The sequence below is a fragment of the Cibotium barometz genome, chromosome 7 (genome assembly GCF_041138505.1).
Source record: "Cibotium barometz isolate CiBa-2024 chromosome 7, ASM4113850v1, whole genome shotgun sequence".
Lineage (NCBI taxonomy): Eukaryota > Viridiplantae > Streptophyta > Polypodiopsida > Cyatheales > Cibotiaceae > Cibotium > Cibotium barometz.
Genome location: NC_141052.1, coordinates 8,627,577 through 8,642,206, shown reverse-complemented (window position 1 = coordinate 8,642,206; position 14,630 = coordinate 8,627,577). Strand labels below are relative to the sequence as shown.

The window sequence follows — 14,630 nt, the reverse complement described above, 5'->3', positions numbered from 1 at the left end:
ATAGACAAAAATAGGGGAGTCTAGAGAACTAAACCAAATTGCCAATGGGTGAGGTGGCCAACTCAACAAGAAATGCCCAAGAGAGACCAAAAGAATGCAATTAAAGGTGAAGGCTCAAAAGGGAGGTTTAACAAACAGGCCACTCAACAAGTGGGGATTCAGTCAAGCATGAGATAAAAAGACAACAGTGACAATTCTATGGTGGGCTTGAGGAAAGACACATACAGCTAAGGCTGAGTCAAGGCTTGGAGATGAATCAAGGAAGAAGCACACTGTGAACTGTTATATACCACTTAGTGGCAAGAGGCTAACGCTCTCATAAAGGCCATTCAGCCTATTTATAGTGTTCTTTGCATCACGGACATGGAGGGCAGCACTCTAGGACTCCTGTACGAGTTCATGGATAGAATTGGTGAAGCTTTGAACCACTGCATTGTCTTATTAGCAGAGAGGTATGCTGCATTATGCATGCACTCTTAGTCTCTTAGTCTCTTTGATTCTTCAATCTTGTATCATATCAGGTTTATGACATTATACTGTATACATTTCATGGCTGTTTTTTTAGGATTCAGGACATCCGAGCCGTGCGACACACACAATGGGATTGGTTTCATAGACCAATCCATGTAGTTGCTCACATATTGCATCCTCTTTGGAGAAATGAGGAGCAATACAATAATGAGGAGCTTGAGGATGGATGGTAGCAGTACATCCAGAGATACACAGGAGGGGATGTGGACCTGCTAAGATAGCTAGAGGATGAGCTACTTATTTTCCGAAATGGTAGCTTTAAATTTGGTTCAGTGACCGCCAAAATACGGGAGACACAGCTACAGCCAGTGTCATGGTGGGAGAAATATGGCATCAGCACCCCACTTGGTGAGTCTTGACTCTCCGTTCTTGAATCTTGCATAAGAATCCACTTGTAGTATACGTATAAGTTATTACTAACAAGGACTTCAACTTCTTTTGTTACATGAATTATGACAAAAATCTCTCGCCATTCGAGTCCTATCACAGGATTGTAGCTCGGGTCCTTGCGAAAGGAATTGGAGCACTTTGGCCCTCTTCCATACAAAGAAGAGGAATCGGTTGTCCACTGTTCAATTAGAGCGGTTGGTATTTTGTTGTTGCAACCTCCGCCTAATTGAGCAAGTAGGCAATCCCATCAAGCCTCGCCAAGTCAATGTCGATAAAATCGACATTGAAAAGTGAAAGAAGTCCCAAAGATTCCTCGAGAGAAGCATGACATTTATGCCATGCTATATGAGGAGATCACAACACCTGCACGTGTTAGTCGTGCACATTCATCTACAACAGCAGGTGCTCCTTCCAATGCAGCCAGGTGAGGCAAGTGCAGCAGTTGAGTCTTCCTCCACATCTAATTCAAAATCTCACAGTGAGTCTGAGTCTGACGATGATGAGGACATGGAGATTGAGAACTTGCAAGACTAGCTACTAGCTAGGTTGAGAGTCGAGAGCCTGAGCCATTGTCCATGAGCCATGTGGCTTATCATGATTTATTATGTATTGTTTATGGGCATTGGGCCATGACTATTGATTCATCATGATTCATGTATGATGTGACATGAACACTTCAAACTTATAAGTTTTAACCTATGTAGTGTCATGTATGGTTTGGCATTGATGATGGATGATTATATGCTTTTTGTTATTTGTGATTCAAAAACTATAGACTATAGGCTTCAAATTGATGTTTCCATGTATTCTATGCATTTAGTAATATTTTGACATATTTTATACAATATATATTTGAAATTTGTATATGCAAAAACATGTAGATAGGAAACTTGTAGGAAACTTCGGAATGATTTTACGAAACTTGTTTGAAACGCGTTTGAAACTTTTAGGAAACCCGTTTCAAACAACCCCCTAACTACTATGATTGGAAAGAGGAGACTGAGCCGGACCAAAAAGCTGAAAGACGCTTTCTCAAAAAGCAGCTCTAAGGCGAAAAAGCAAGGCCTTCAAGCTAGAAAAGCAAAGCACCAAAAGTTGAGTAATATTTTATTAATAAAAGTAAAAAGAGCAACAACAAAGGCAAAAAGAGAAAAGCAAAGTATGAAAAGGCAAAGCAAAAGCATGAAAGCATTTTGGCAAAAAGCAAGGCTTCCCCAAGTATAAAAGAAGCATGAGCCTCTCTTGAGCATCAAGTTGAAGAAGAACCTCTTCATCGCGTTGCCATCTTCGTTGAAGCAAGGAGATCCTCTTCTCCATCATATGGAATTTTTCATCGCTGCTCGCCGACTCAAAGCACCTTCATCGACTGTAGCGCCACATCATCATCTTTCTGCACAATTGTACGGATCCGTACAGCCGTACGGAACTATACGGACTGAAATTTCAAAAACCCTAAAATTGCTCCAAAACCCCAAAAATTGCTTTTTGGAGGTTTTTATCACCCGAAAATCATTAAAACTGGTTTTATATCAATTTTCTTGCGAGAAAGAGCATTTCCATGGTTTTCTTCATGGACAAGGCTATAGGAGTTGTGGAGATTACTCATGGGATGAGCAAGTGTTGGACATGAACATGGAACTTGGATATATAGCTTGGGCATAAAGCATGGAACTTGGATATATAGCTTGGGCATGAAGCATGGAACTTACACATGGACTTGGACTTGGACTTGGATTTGGAATTGGACTTGGACTTGGACTTGGACTTGGACTTGGATCTGGACTTGGACTTGGACTTGAACTTGGATTTGGATTTGAATTTGGATTCATTGGACTTGGATTCATTGGATTTGGATTTGGATTTGGATATTAGATTTGGTACTAGCCCGGTGAGAGATACTTGTGGGTCATCCTCGTGGTGTGCTCGGCATCAGAGATCTCGTGGCTCGACATCGACTTGGATATCCTTCATTGGCATATCTGTTTGTTTTGTATTCATTGATTGTATTGATCCTAGCCAACATGTCCCCGTATTGTTCTTGAATAAATTCTTGAAAGGGGGCACGACATGTTCCCCACTCAATGTGGTGTACTATGCAGGATCCCTATTCCCTTCTCTCTCTCCCCTCTCTCTCTATATTTTTATCTCTTGGACACATGGTTGAGTCTGTCACTGCACGCCCCGTTGGGCTTACATTATAGTCTATAAGTATAGTTGTAACTTGTACCTGTCTAGCCAAGTCCATCTTGTGCATGGCACGCAACATGTGCAAGTTAGTGCAGCAATACACTAGCCGCTCTAATCGTCGTGTGCTCAAGCGATTGCAGAGCTTCATGTGTTTGAGAGAATAGGTGCTCCAATTCCTCTCACATGCACCCAAAGTGCAATCTTGAGCCAAGAGTCTCAAAGCCACCTTTTGGAGGCGGCTGAGCGTGTAGCTAAATGTCTCCCACCAAAAAAGAGGCTTCACAAGATACTACCCTCTCCAAGTATGCGGTGATGCAAGTGCAAATCCCCCCCTCTAGTCGTAGCTAGTGAGCTCCTCCAGGAATTTCCCATGGAACTCCTCTAGCAATGCCTTAAGCAAGCCGACATCACGATCCTCTAGCAATTCAATGTCAATGAAGAGGGGGGGTGATTTGTAGACCGGATGTAGCAAGGTAGCAAGACCATGGATAGGTCGTCGCATCCACCTTCATCTCCTATCCACAATGCCCAAAAGATCTTTGTGCTTGTCCTCATTGAACGAAGAACAAGCACGCAACTCAAGAATGGCCTCTCACATGAAGTGGACCAAGAGGCCAACGGTAGAGCCCTCCATGTCGGTCATGTGCAAAACCCTATAGAAGGGGGTTATGATAATGCCAATGCTCCGCACCTCGGCCCAAGAATCCTCGTGCAAGCACAATTTTTGCATGTCCTTTGCGTCACTCGGCTATCTCTCATACGAATCCATTTACTCCGGGCTCGCGTGATTTGTGAGAGCTCTATGGTCTGGAGCCTGGATCTAGTGCAGACGTGCACCTGCTTTACACAGCCGAGGCCGGCAGCAATCTCGAGGCCCGCGAGGGTAGCTTCGTGGCGGTATGGAACGTCGCGAGGTGGAGATTGGTCGGTACGTCAACCTAGTTAGCTCAGCTCGTGGCTCGGTGGGGACAGCCAAGACTGTGGGCTTGCCCACGGCTGTCATGGTTGCGAGGTGAGTCAGGCCTGCACCCCCATGTTGTTTGTTTGTTTGTTTGCAGGTTTCGAGTCTCGTACCAGGAGCGTTCCACGAGGAGATCTGGTGGGGATTTGACAGTGATATCAAAGCATGCCTCGTGAACCAGCAAGTCGGTAGGTAGAGAAGATGAGGTCGAAGAAAAGGTATGAGTTCGAGAAGCTTGCGGTTTTTTATGTGCATATTGCTGTTTTTCAGTTAGTATGTGCTTTTTCATCAAAGAAACCCGTGATGAGGGTGTAGGTAGATGGTAGGGGTTGTTTGCTTTGCAATAAGAAGGCTGAAGATTCAGTCGCATGAACTATTGAGAGAGAAAAAAGAAAAAAGCATGTTCGCTTTTTGTTGAACGAGAGAGAGGAAGAGAGAGAAGTTTGCTGGCTGTGTATGCACAATCGGATGCTGGCCGGGTGCTGCTGGCCGGGTGCAGTTGGGTGCTGCCGACTGATGTGGGCGCAACCATACAGGCTAGCATCACCTGTGCGCAGGCTGGCAGGCCGACAGGCCTACGCAAGCCGCTGTGCGCAGGCGACCACACCTATGCGCCGGCAGCCACGTCTATGCGCCGACGGGAAAGCACACGTGCGTAGGCAGCAAAGATTTCAGGCCACGCAAGCATCCGACGGCACTAAATTCAGATGGGCACCCAAAAAAAAAACGTAAAAGCATTCAAGCGCCGAATTGAGCTTTTGTTTTAAAAAAAAAACAAAACACGCGCTTGCTTTCGTTTTATTTTTAATGGATTAAACTTTTTTTTTTTAAGAGTTTAAAGACCCATCTAAGGTTTAAAGGTGTTTTTTTTTTAGAAAGCAGAATATATATATATATATATATATAAACACAAAAGCAAAAGCTCAAGTAGCTTTTGGGGACAGTTATATAAACCCCTTAAGTGGGCTTCTTACCACACATCTCTCAAGTTTTCAAGCTCTCAAGTTCCCTCGCACTTTTATTGTGCAAAGATCGAATTTTCTCTCCACTTGCCCTCTTCACGCTGTCGACCCAAGAATCGAAGTTGGAGCCCCTTGTCGAACGCGAAGGCTTGCCGGCTACGAAAGATACCGATGCCAATCTTTTTGACGATTATGTGTCAAAATCAGATTTCGAAGAGTTCAAAGTTGCTCTCGAAGCTTCTTCTTCGGAACGTCAGGCACAAATCGCCGCCCAGATGCAAGCTTTGCAGAACTCCATCTCTCTCTTGACCACTACTCTCTCTACTCTTTCGGGTATGGATACCTTGGCCTCTCCTTTAGGCCCCAATATTACTCCGGAACCGTTCGAGGGCGAGCAAAAGCAGCGTACCAAGGAGATCGTGGACACATGGCTACATAAGTGGCAGGTCCATTTTCAGTTTCATCCATATGATGATGGAAAAAAGATCCAGTTAGCAGCAGGTTTCCTCTCAGGCAAAGCTTTGCTTTGGTGGAAGGAACTCAACCCTAAGCCAACAACTTGGGCACAATTCGAAGATGTCTTCAAGAAAGAATTCCTCAAGAAAGAGGATGATTATGATGGTGTTGCCCGGTTTACAGCTTTGACCATGACCTCGCAGCACCTCACTTATGAGGTCTACCTCCAGAAGTTAAGGGACTTGCAAATGAAAGCTACAAAGATGGATCCCACTACTCTTTTGGGGTTCTTCGTAGCTGGTTTACCAACCTCATACCGTTTACAAGTTAAAAATAACAAATAAAAAACATTGGACGAGGCCATTCATTCAGCTCGTATCTATACAATGGTGTCTTCCAAGTCGAAACTCGTTACCGAGCAAGAGAACAAGCATAAAAGAAAGTTCTCTGCACCTATGGCTAACACGAATGAAGGAAAGTCTTCGGACCAACCTTCGAAGAATTCAAGTTCGACACTAGCGAAGAAGAAACGACTCCTTAAAGCTTTGAAGCTCAAGAAAGAGGGACGTTGTTTTATCTGCGACGAAGAAAAAGGACACATGCGTAACGAGTGCCCGAAGCAAAAGGGTGCAAAGACCAACGCAGGACCTAAGCCAAAGGTAACTAATCAATTGTCTTTGACAGGTACGTCAGTTACTGTACTTTCTTGCCCTAGTGCATGTTCTGATTGTCTGTTCAACTCTAAAGTATTTGGCTTGCATGATCTTCTCTGAGTTTATGGAGAAGTGAATGGCCATAAAATTCACATTCTTCTAGACCCTAGCAGTTAACTACAAACTTGTGCAGAAATTGAGTCTTGATACGACACCCAGCGATCATACCTATGAGGTATGCCTACCTGCGGGAAGGCAAGTATGGGATCGAAAGGTGGAGATGCTTCCAATCCAGATTCAGGACTACAAAGATACTCTGGAATGCTATGTTATGCACCTAGAAAATGTAGACTTGTTATTAGGGATTGAGTGGTTTAAGACTCTTCAAGTCCAGATAGATTGGTCTAGTCATATTTTTTCTTTTCAGCATAGGAACACCCAGTATAGTATTTTAGGGGGATTGTATTCATCCCTCTCAGGGACCTCTTGTAAATACAGTTGATTTTAAAAATATAATGGATTCTTCTTTGTATACCGCTTTCCATTGTGTATTGATTCCACTTTCTTTCTTTCTTATCCCTTCCATGGATGTCAATAAATTAAGTGTGTTTGAAAGCAAAGAATTACAGAAGATACTTGCTTCGTTTCAAGATGTATTTTCTAAGGAACTGCCATCGGGTTTACCACCTGAAAGGGCAGTAGATCATCGTATTGACTTGATCCCTGGTGCCCATCCTGTCAGTATTCCACCTTACAAGATGAGCCAAGCTGAGGAAGATGAGTTGGCTAAACAACTCGAAGATTATTTGAAGAAGGGCCAGATCCGTCCAAGTGAATCACCTTGGGGTGCACCTGTGTTGCTTAGGAGAAAGAAGGACATTACCTTATGAATGTGTATAGATTATAAGAGATTGAGCAAGCTGACAATTAAGAACCGTTATCCTCTCCTTAGATCAGATGACCTGATTAACCTGTTAGCAAGAGCGAAATATTTCACGAAGATAGATTTACGTACTGGCTATCACCACATACGCATTCATGAAAGGCATGTCGAAAGAACCGTCTTTCCGACTAGGTATGACCATTACGAGTTTCTCGTATTACCTTTTAAGTTAACCAATGCTCCAGCCACTTTCCAGCAAATGATGAACAATCTTTTTCGTGAACATTTGGGAAAATTTGTGGTGGTGTTCCTAGATGATTTTTTGATATATAGTCGTACTCTTTAGGATCATGTTAGACACCTCACGATTGTCTTATCTATTTTAAGACAGAATCGACTATATGCTAAGTTAAGTAAATCTGAGTTTTTTATGACAGACATCATTTACTTGGGACACAAGATCACTAGAGATGGATTGAGCATTGACAATGACTGAGTTCAGAAGGTTCTCGACTGGCCTATACTACAAACAGTGAAACAACTTCGTTCTTTTCTCGGTTTTGTTGTTTTTCTTCGGAAATCTGTGTGGGAGTACTCTCAGCTCACACTATCGATGACCGACTTATTGAAAGGTCGTGGACGTAAGTCAAATCAGCCATCACTTGGAATAACGATTTGGATATGGCCTTCAGACTCTTGGAAGATAAAGTCAAGGAAGCACCTATCTTAGCATTACCCGATCCTAGTCGGCCTTATGTTCTTGAAACTGATGCCAATAACTATGCCATTGGGGCTGCTCTATTTCAAGATGGTAGACAAGTTGCTTTTGAAAGTAAAAAGCTAGACGACACTCAATCTCGTTGGCCAACCCTTGAGAAGGAGCTTTATGCTGTGATTCATGCTCTCAAGATTTGGAGACATTATTTATATGGCTCCAAGTTTGTGGTATTGACTGATCATCAATCAATCAAGTATGTGTGTGATGCGGATGATTTGAGAGGAAGGAAAGCTCGTTGGGCTAAGTTAATGCAAGATTTTGATTTTGAGATTCGTTATAGAAAAGGGTCCATGAATAGTGTTGCAGATGCGCTTAGTCGAATGAGAGAGGTGAATACTTTGTCGTTCACCGAGATTTCTACTGACTTATTTCAGTCATTGAGAGAGCTTTGCAAGACTGATAGTTATTTTGGTCCATTTTGGCAGAAGATCCAGGACGGAAGCTCATTGATTGACCAAGACTCAATGACCGAGCAGTCTACCATTCAGGCTGCAGGAGGCCAGTGGATGATTCGGAATGGTTTACTATTCCGTAATGACAAAATTTGTGTACCACAGATCCCGGACATTAGGTCCAAGATTCTTAAGGAGTGTCACGACGCCCCTTCTGCTGGACACCCTAGGGTACACAAGACGCTATCATTAGTGAAACACACTTTTTATTGGCCAAAGATGAAAGGATATGTAGAAGATTATGTTCTCAAGTGTCAAATTTGTCAGGCAAATAAAGCTAAACGCTTTAGACAGGCTGGATTGTTGCATCCTTTGCAAATCCCAGGAAATAAATGGGAAAGTATTTCCATGGATTTTATTACCGGATTGCCAAGAACACATCAAGGCCACGATTCTATCGCTTAACAAAAATGGCTAGATTTTTTCCGACCCAGAAGACTATTATAGCTACGCAATTAGCACCGCAGTTTATCGAGCAATTGTTTAGATTGTACGGATTACCGCAGGACATAGTAAGTGAGTTTACGAGTGATTTTTGGAAACTTGTTTTTGAGAAGTTGGAAACAACTTTGAATTTGAGTTCCTCAAATCATCCTCAATCTGATGGCCAAACTGAAAGAGTGAATCAGATTTTGGAGCATATGCTTCGAGCATATGTATCCAAAAGACAAAGTTCATGGGAGGATTATCTACCTATGTTAGAATTTGCATATAACAGTACTAAGCATTCGAGTACAGGTTTTAGTCCTTTCATGCTTATGTATGGTTTTCAACCTAGATCACCTGTTACAGTAGGATTCTCAAGACTTCAGCATGATGCAGCACGTAATTTTTTGCAAGATATGCAAGAAATGTTACAAGTTGCGAAGGAATCTATTAGAAGTGCTCAAGACCGAGACAGATTTTATTCTAATAGACATCGTTCACCCAAAGAGTTCTCTGAAGGAACGATAGTGTATTTGCGAGTTCCGAAAGATTCCGAGACTTTACAATTATCCCCTAGATACTGTGGACCATTTCGTATTACACGAAGGATTGGTTCAGTTGCATATGAATTGAATTTGCCTTCTCATGTGAAAGTTCATCCTGTATTTCATGTCAGTAGACTTAAGGAAGTACTGGGTGAAACAAACCAGTTAGTTACTCCTCAAGAAATTATAGATGTCGAGGACATGACATTTGTTCCGCACGAACCTGAAAAGATTCTTGGACTTCGTGAAAGAAGATTGCGTAATACGCTTATCACGGAATACAAGATCAAGTGGAAGGATCGTGTTGAGGAGGACGCTACATGGGAGACATTGACTACTCTTCAAAGAGATTACCCTAGCTTTTTAGTAAGCTCAAGAGTGAGCTCTTAGAGGAAGGGGAGTATGTGATGTACACAGTGTGTATCTACCGTGTGCTACACGCACACAAGACTAGCTTCGAGGTTTGGGAAAGCTTGGAGCTAGGCAAGCTGATTGGCGAGCTGAGTTAGGGATAGACTAACGAGCGAGCATCCAAGTATGGAGGGCGGGGACCCAAGTGTGGACGCCCGATGACCGGCCAAGAGTCTATAAAAGGGTGGCCAAGGTTAGTCATTAGTGATATAGAGTCTCACGTGATTTGTGAGAGCTCTATGGTCTGGAGCCTGGATCTAGTGCAGACGTGCACCTGCTTTACGCAACCGAGGCCGGCAGCAATCTCAAGGCCCGCGAGGATAGCTTCGTGGCGGTATGGAATGTCGCGAGGTGGAGATTGGTCAGTACGTCAACCTAGTTAGCTCAGCTCGTGGCTCGGTGGGGACAGCCAAGACTGTGGGCTTACCCACGGCTGTCATGGTTGGGAGGTGAGTCAGGCCTGCACCCCCATGTTGTTTGTTTGTTTGCAGGGTTTGAGTCTCGTACCAGGAGCGTTCCACGAGGAGATCCGGTGGGGATTTGACACGAAGCCTAGTGAGGCCGCTCACATAAGACTTGTCACAATATTTACACATCCACTTATAGCATTTTGATTTTCCAACGGCTTGTGAGACATGGATAGCATGCAATAGGAAAGTTTCATTCATGTCTCATCGTTGTGATTGATGAAGAGAGGAGCGGCTTAAGAGAGAGGAGTAGAGAGAGGGAGAGGAGGGTGAAAGTTACGCTTAGGCAATGGTTTATGGAGACAAAGAGAGAGAGAGAGAGAGAGAGATCTTCAAAGGTGAGAACTCGAGAGCTTTAGAGAGATCAGAGATGGAGGGCTCGAGACTCGAGAGCTTGAGAGCTTTAGAGCAATCATAGATGAATGTTACATGGGGAAGCTTCGGGGGAGATCGGTAACTTCAATACTCAAAAAAACAACACACTTGTCGCGACAAAATTAACGCACAAAACTGAATGTAGATGTGCAGAAAAATCGAGAGAGAGAGAGAGAGAGAGAGAGAGAGAGAGAGAGAGAGAGATGAAATGAAATGAAATGATATATTAACGTCTTCAAAAGGCCAAAATGACCTATGAGACCAAAAAGGTTACAACAATTGGTGGATCTGATACAATGTCTGTGTAAGAAAAGCTAAAAACAACTAACTGAAACTGAAATAACTGTGAGGAAAAGTACGGTACTAGGAGCTCCTAATGGATAACATCTGGGAGGGAGAGAGAGAGAGAGAGAGGGAGAAGCGGACACAGTATTGGGTCCCGAATACCCTCTGTAGGGCCCCCACCACGAATGGTGTACTTGCTTTATTAGAATGATGCAAATCTGAAAAGAAAATACATAAAACTTGACCTTTCTTGGCTGAGATAACTCTGCCCTTGACCTGCAATCTTTCACCCCTTCTGCATTAGCAAATCCTTGGCTGCCTTGGCCCTTTGATTAGCCTTAGCTCTTGGTGAATTATGAGATAAAGGAAGTGACTTGGGGCCTTGGTATTTATAATACCCAGAATAGGCACTTGGCCAACTCTAATCCAGTCCGCTGGCATAAATTCAGCCCACAACTGTATATTAAGCATTAAATGCTAAATAAATTCTAGAAAATGCTACGCGTGCTTTCCCTTGTTGGTTGGGCACTAGGCGCATGGTTTCTAATAGGCCTAGGCACTGTAAACTTGCTGTTTGGAGACTGGGCAGCCTGTATGGGCTGCCCCATACTTGCCCTACAGCCATAAAAAGGCTGGACAACCTGTATGCTACCCCTAGCCTGTCCCTAGGGCTGTCCTACAGCCCTCCATGGCCTATCCATGGCTGGTGGGTACACCCAGGGCCTTCCAGGCCCTCATGGGGGTGGTTTTACACTGCCCCATGCCCACACAAGTACTTGGGGTAGCCCTATGGGCTGGCCCTTTTCCTATATGCAAACCCTAACTTGTCTACACAATGATCTGGCATCCAGTACCATACCAGATACACAGGATCACTGACATCATTCCAAAGGGAGACTCACAGCGTGGACTAGCACTGTTTCATGTGCAAGACAATGCACACCTGACCTTGGACTCGTGTGCAAGACAATGCACACCTGACCTCGGACGATTGGGATGGAACCCTGGTTGACTCGTCTCGAATTGGGCTCACATGGGACCAGTTTACCATCCCATGTCCTGCACCTTCTGTACAAATATGTCTATGTGGCATCCAAGTGCGGGATGCACGTGACATCCCCTTCTGCTTTACTTGACAGAAGCTGCATAGCCTCCAAATAATCCATCAATAACGCCGGATAGTCGTCGAAAAACTCTTTGTCAAGCCATACCGCTTCGTGGGTCCCTCGGTCGTGAACCTTCGAGAGGAACTGTCTGTGTCTTCAGCCTGAGCTATGCTTGAAACAGTGCAAAAGGATCTGTTCTGGAACCATAACTTCTCCTTCATCCACAATATCTGGTTCCACCTCGTCTTTAACTTCTGAAGGGATCGGACCTGCATATGGCTTTAACCAACTGACGTGAAACACATCGTGCATGGTCCAACTCGGGGGTAGCTTCAATTGCATGGAAACCTCATTGATCTTCTTCTGGAAGGGAAAGGGTCCGAAGCTCCTGAAAGACAACTTTGGACATCGCTTGCCCACCTGTTTCAACCTTTGCTTCATAATCCGAAGATAAACCCAATCCCCTTCCGAAAACTTCATATCCCTTCGGTCTTTATTGGCCTGTCGAGTGTAGGCTGAAAGAGTGCACAGAGCGGAAGCAAAGTGGCACTAGAATGTGCTGAACAGAGAGTGCAAGAGAGAGAGAGATATGGAGCAAACTATGCTGAATATACTGAACCAAAACAGTCCCAAGCAAGAGACAGTGATAGTCTCATAAGTGAGGGAGCAAACAAGTACAAGACTCTATGAAAAATGAGAGGCCAGCACCCACTATTTATAGTGGGGAAGAGCTGGCCGACTGGAGCATAGAAACAGGCCGACTGGAGCTGTTGGACATGGCTCCCTAGAAAAATGCCAGAATGGCTGGGAAAAATCCCAGAAAAATACTAAAAAAGGGGTGGCCAGCCCACAAGCAAGGGCCATGCAAAAGGGGACCAAATGGGCACCATACAGAGCAGAAACTGGGGATGAAAGTGCTAACACCCCCTCTCAGCACCAGATGCTGAACAAACTCCGAGAATCCGAAGATGAGGAGCCAAGGAAGCCTGAGAAACCGGCTTGGTGAACAAATCTGCAGCATTCTCCGCGGAAGGACAATACTCCAAACGCAAATCTCCAGCAAGAACCCGTTCACGAACATAGTGATACTGAATCTCAATGTGTTTCGTACGAGCATGAAACACAGGGTTCTTGGCGATGGCGATGCAACTCTGATTGTCACACCAAAGAAGAGTAGATCCGGTAGGAGGACAGCCAAGCTCCTCCAATAATCTCCGCAACCATATCGCCTCACATGCAGCATAGCAAACTGCACGGTACTCCGCCTCGGTAGAAGAAAGTGCCACAGTAGGCTGCTTTTTACTGCTCCAAGAAATGGCTCCAGACCCAAGTGAAAAAACACAACCAGTGGTCGAACGCTGTGTATCTGGATCTCCAGCCCAGTCTGAGTCAGACCATCCAACAAGAGTGCGTCCTTGGCCATAAAAGATGCCAAAATCCAGAGTGCCACGTAAGTACCGAAGAACTCTGAGAGCACACCGCCAATGCTGCTGACGGGGTTTGGATGAGAAGGAACTCAATAAACTGACTGCGAAGCATATGTCCAATCGGGAGTAGGTCAACCATACCAAACAACCGACGAGAACCCGATACTGTCCCTGATCAGTCCCTGGAGAAGCATCAAGTGAAGAAAGCTTCTCACCAATATCCAAAGGAGAAGATACTGGTTTGCACCCAGTCATCTGAAATCTGTCGAGAATCTCCCGAGTGTACTTCTGCTGAGAGAAGAAAATGCCCTTCGAGGTCTGCCAAATCTCAAAGCCAAGAAAATAGTGCAAGAGGCCCAGATCCGTCATCTCAAACTCTGTCTCCAAAGCATCCATAACAGAACGGATCCGCACAGAATAAGAACCTGTAAAGATGAGGTCATCAACATAGACCACAATGATAACAATCAACCCCCTCTCAAGGAGGATATAAAGGTTCGAATCTGCATGAGAACGGCGCAGGCCGAGCTTCTGAAAGAACTCATCAATCCGCTGGTACCAAGCCCGCGGAGCCTGCTTTAGACCATATAAAGCCTTCTTCAGCCGGTACACATGATCCTGTTTGCCCGGAACAACAAATCCTGGCGGCTGATCAACATAAACCTCCTGTGTAAGCTCTCCATTCAAGAAAGCCGACTTGACGTCCATCTGGAAAACGGGCCATCTATGATGTCCTGCAAGTGCAAGAACGGTACGAATGGTAGTCATCCGGGCCGTTGGAGCGAAAGTCTCATCGAAGTCAACACCAGGGCGCTGAGCATAACCCTTGGCAACCAACCTCGCCTTGTGCTTGTCCAAGCTGCCATCAGCTCGGAACTTTGATTTGAAAATCCAACGCACACCAATCACCTTACGCTGCAGAGGCCGAGGCACCAAAATCCAAGTGCCATTCCGTTCGATAGCATCCAGCTCTGTCTGCATAGCATGACGCCAAGACTCATGTGAAAGAGCCTCGTCTACAGAAGTGGGATCAGAAGGACCATTAATGATTGTAGACATAAGAGCATAATTAACAAACATGTTGCCCTCATGAATTTGTTTCCCTGAAACTCTGGAAGAACGCCGAAGAGAACCAGGCGGAGGAGCAGAAGGAAGCTCACGTAACCCAGAGTCACGAACTGTCTGATAATACCAACCAGGTACAGATCTGCTCGAACTCGCCGGAGGAGGAGCAGGGTCATCATCATCTGACTGAGAATCCTCAGCTGGAGGTGTAACAGTAACAGCGGGAGCAGGAGGAGGAGTAGGAGGAGGAGAAGGAGGTGCAGGAAGAAG

General features: G+C 44.7%; 1 protein-coding gene across 6 annotated transcripts in view; it reads right to left on the bottom strand.

The window, feature by feature from the left end:
• Positions 1–14,630, bottom strand: part of LOC147636654 (ribonuclease H2 subunit B) — a 122,557-nt gene that overhangs the window by 85,643 nt on the left and 22,284 nt on the right. The gene's annotated exons all lie outside the window — the stretch shown is intronic.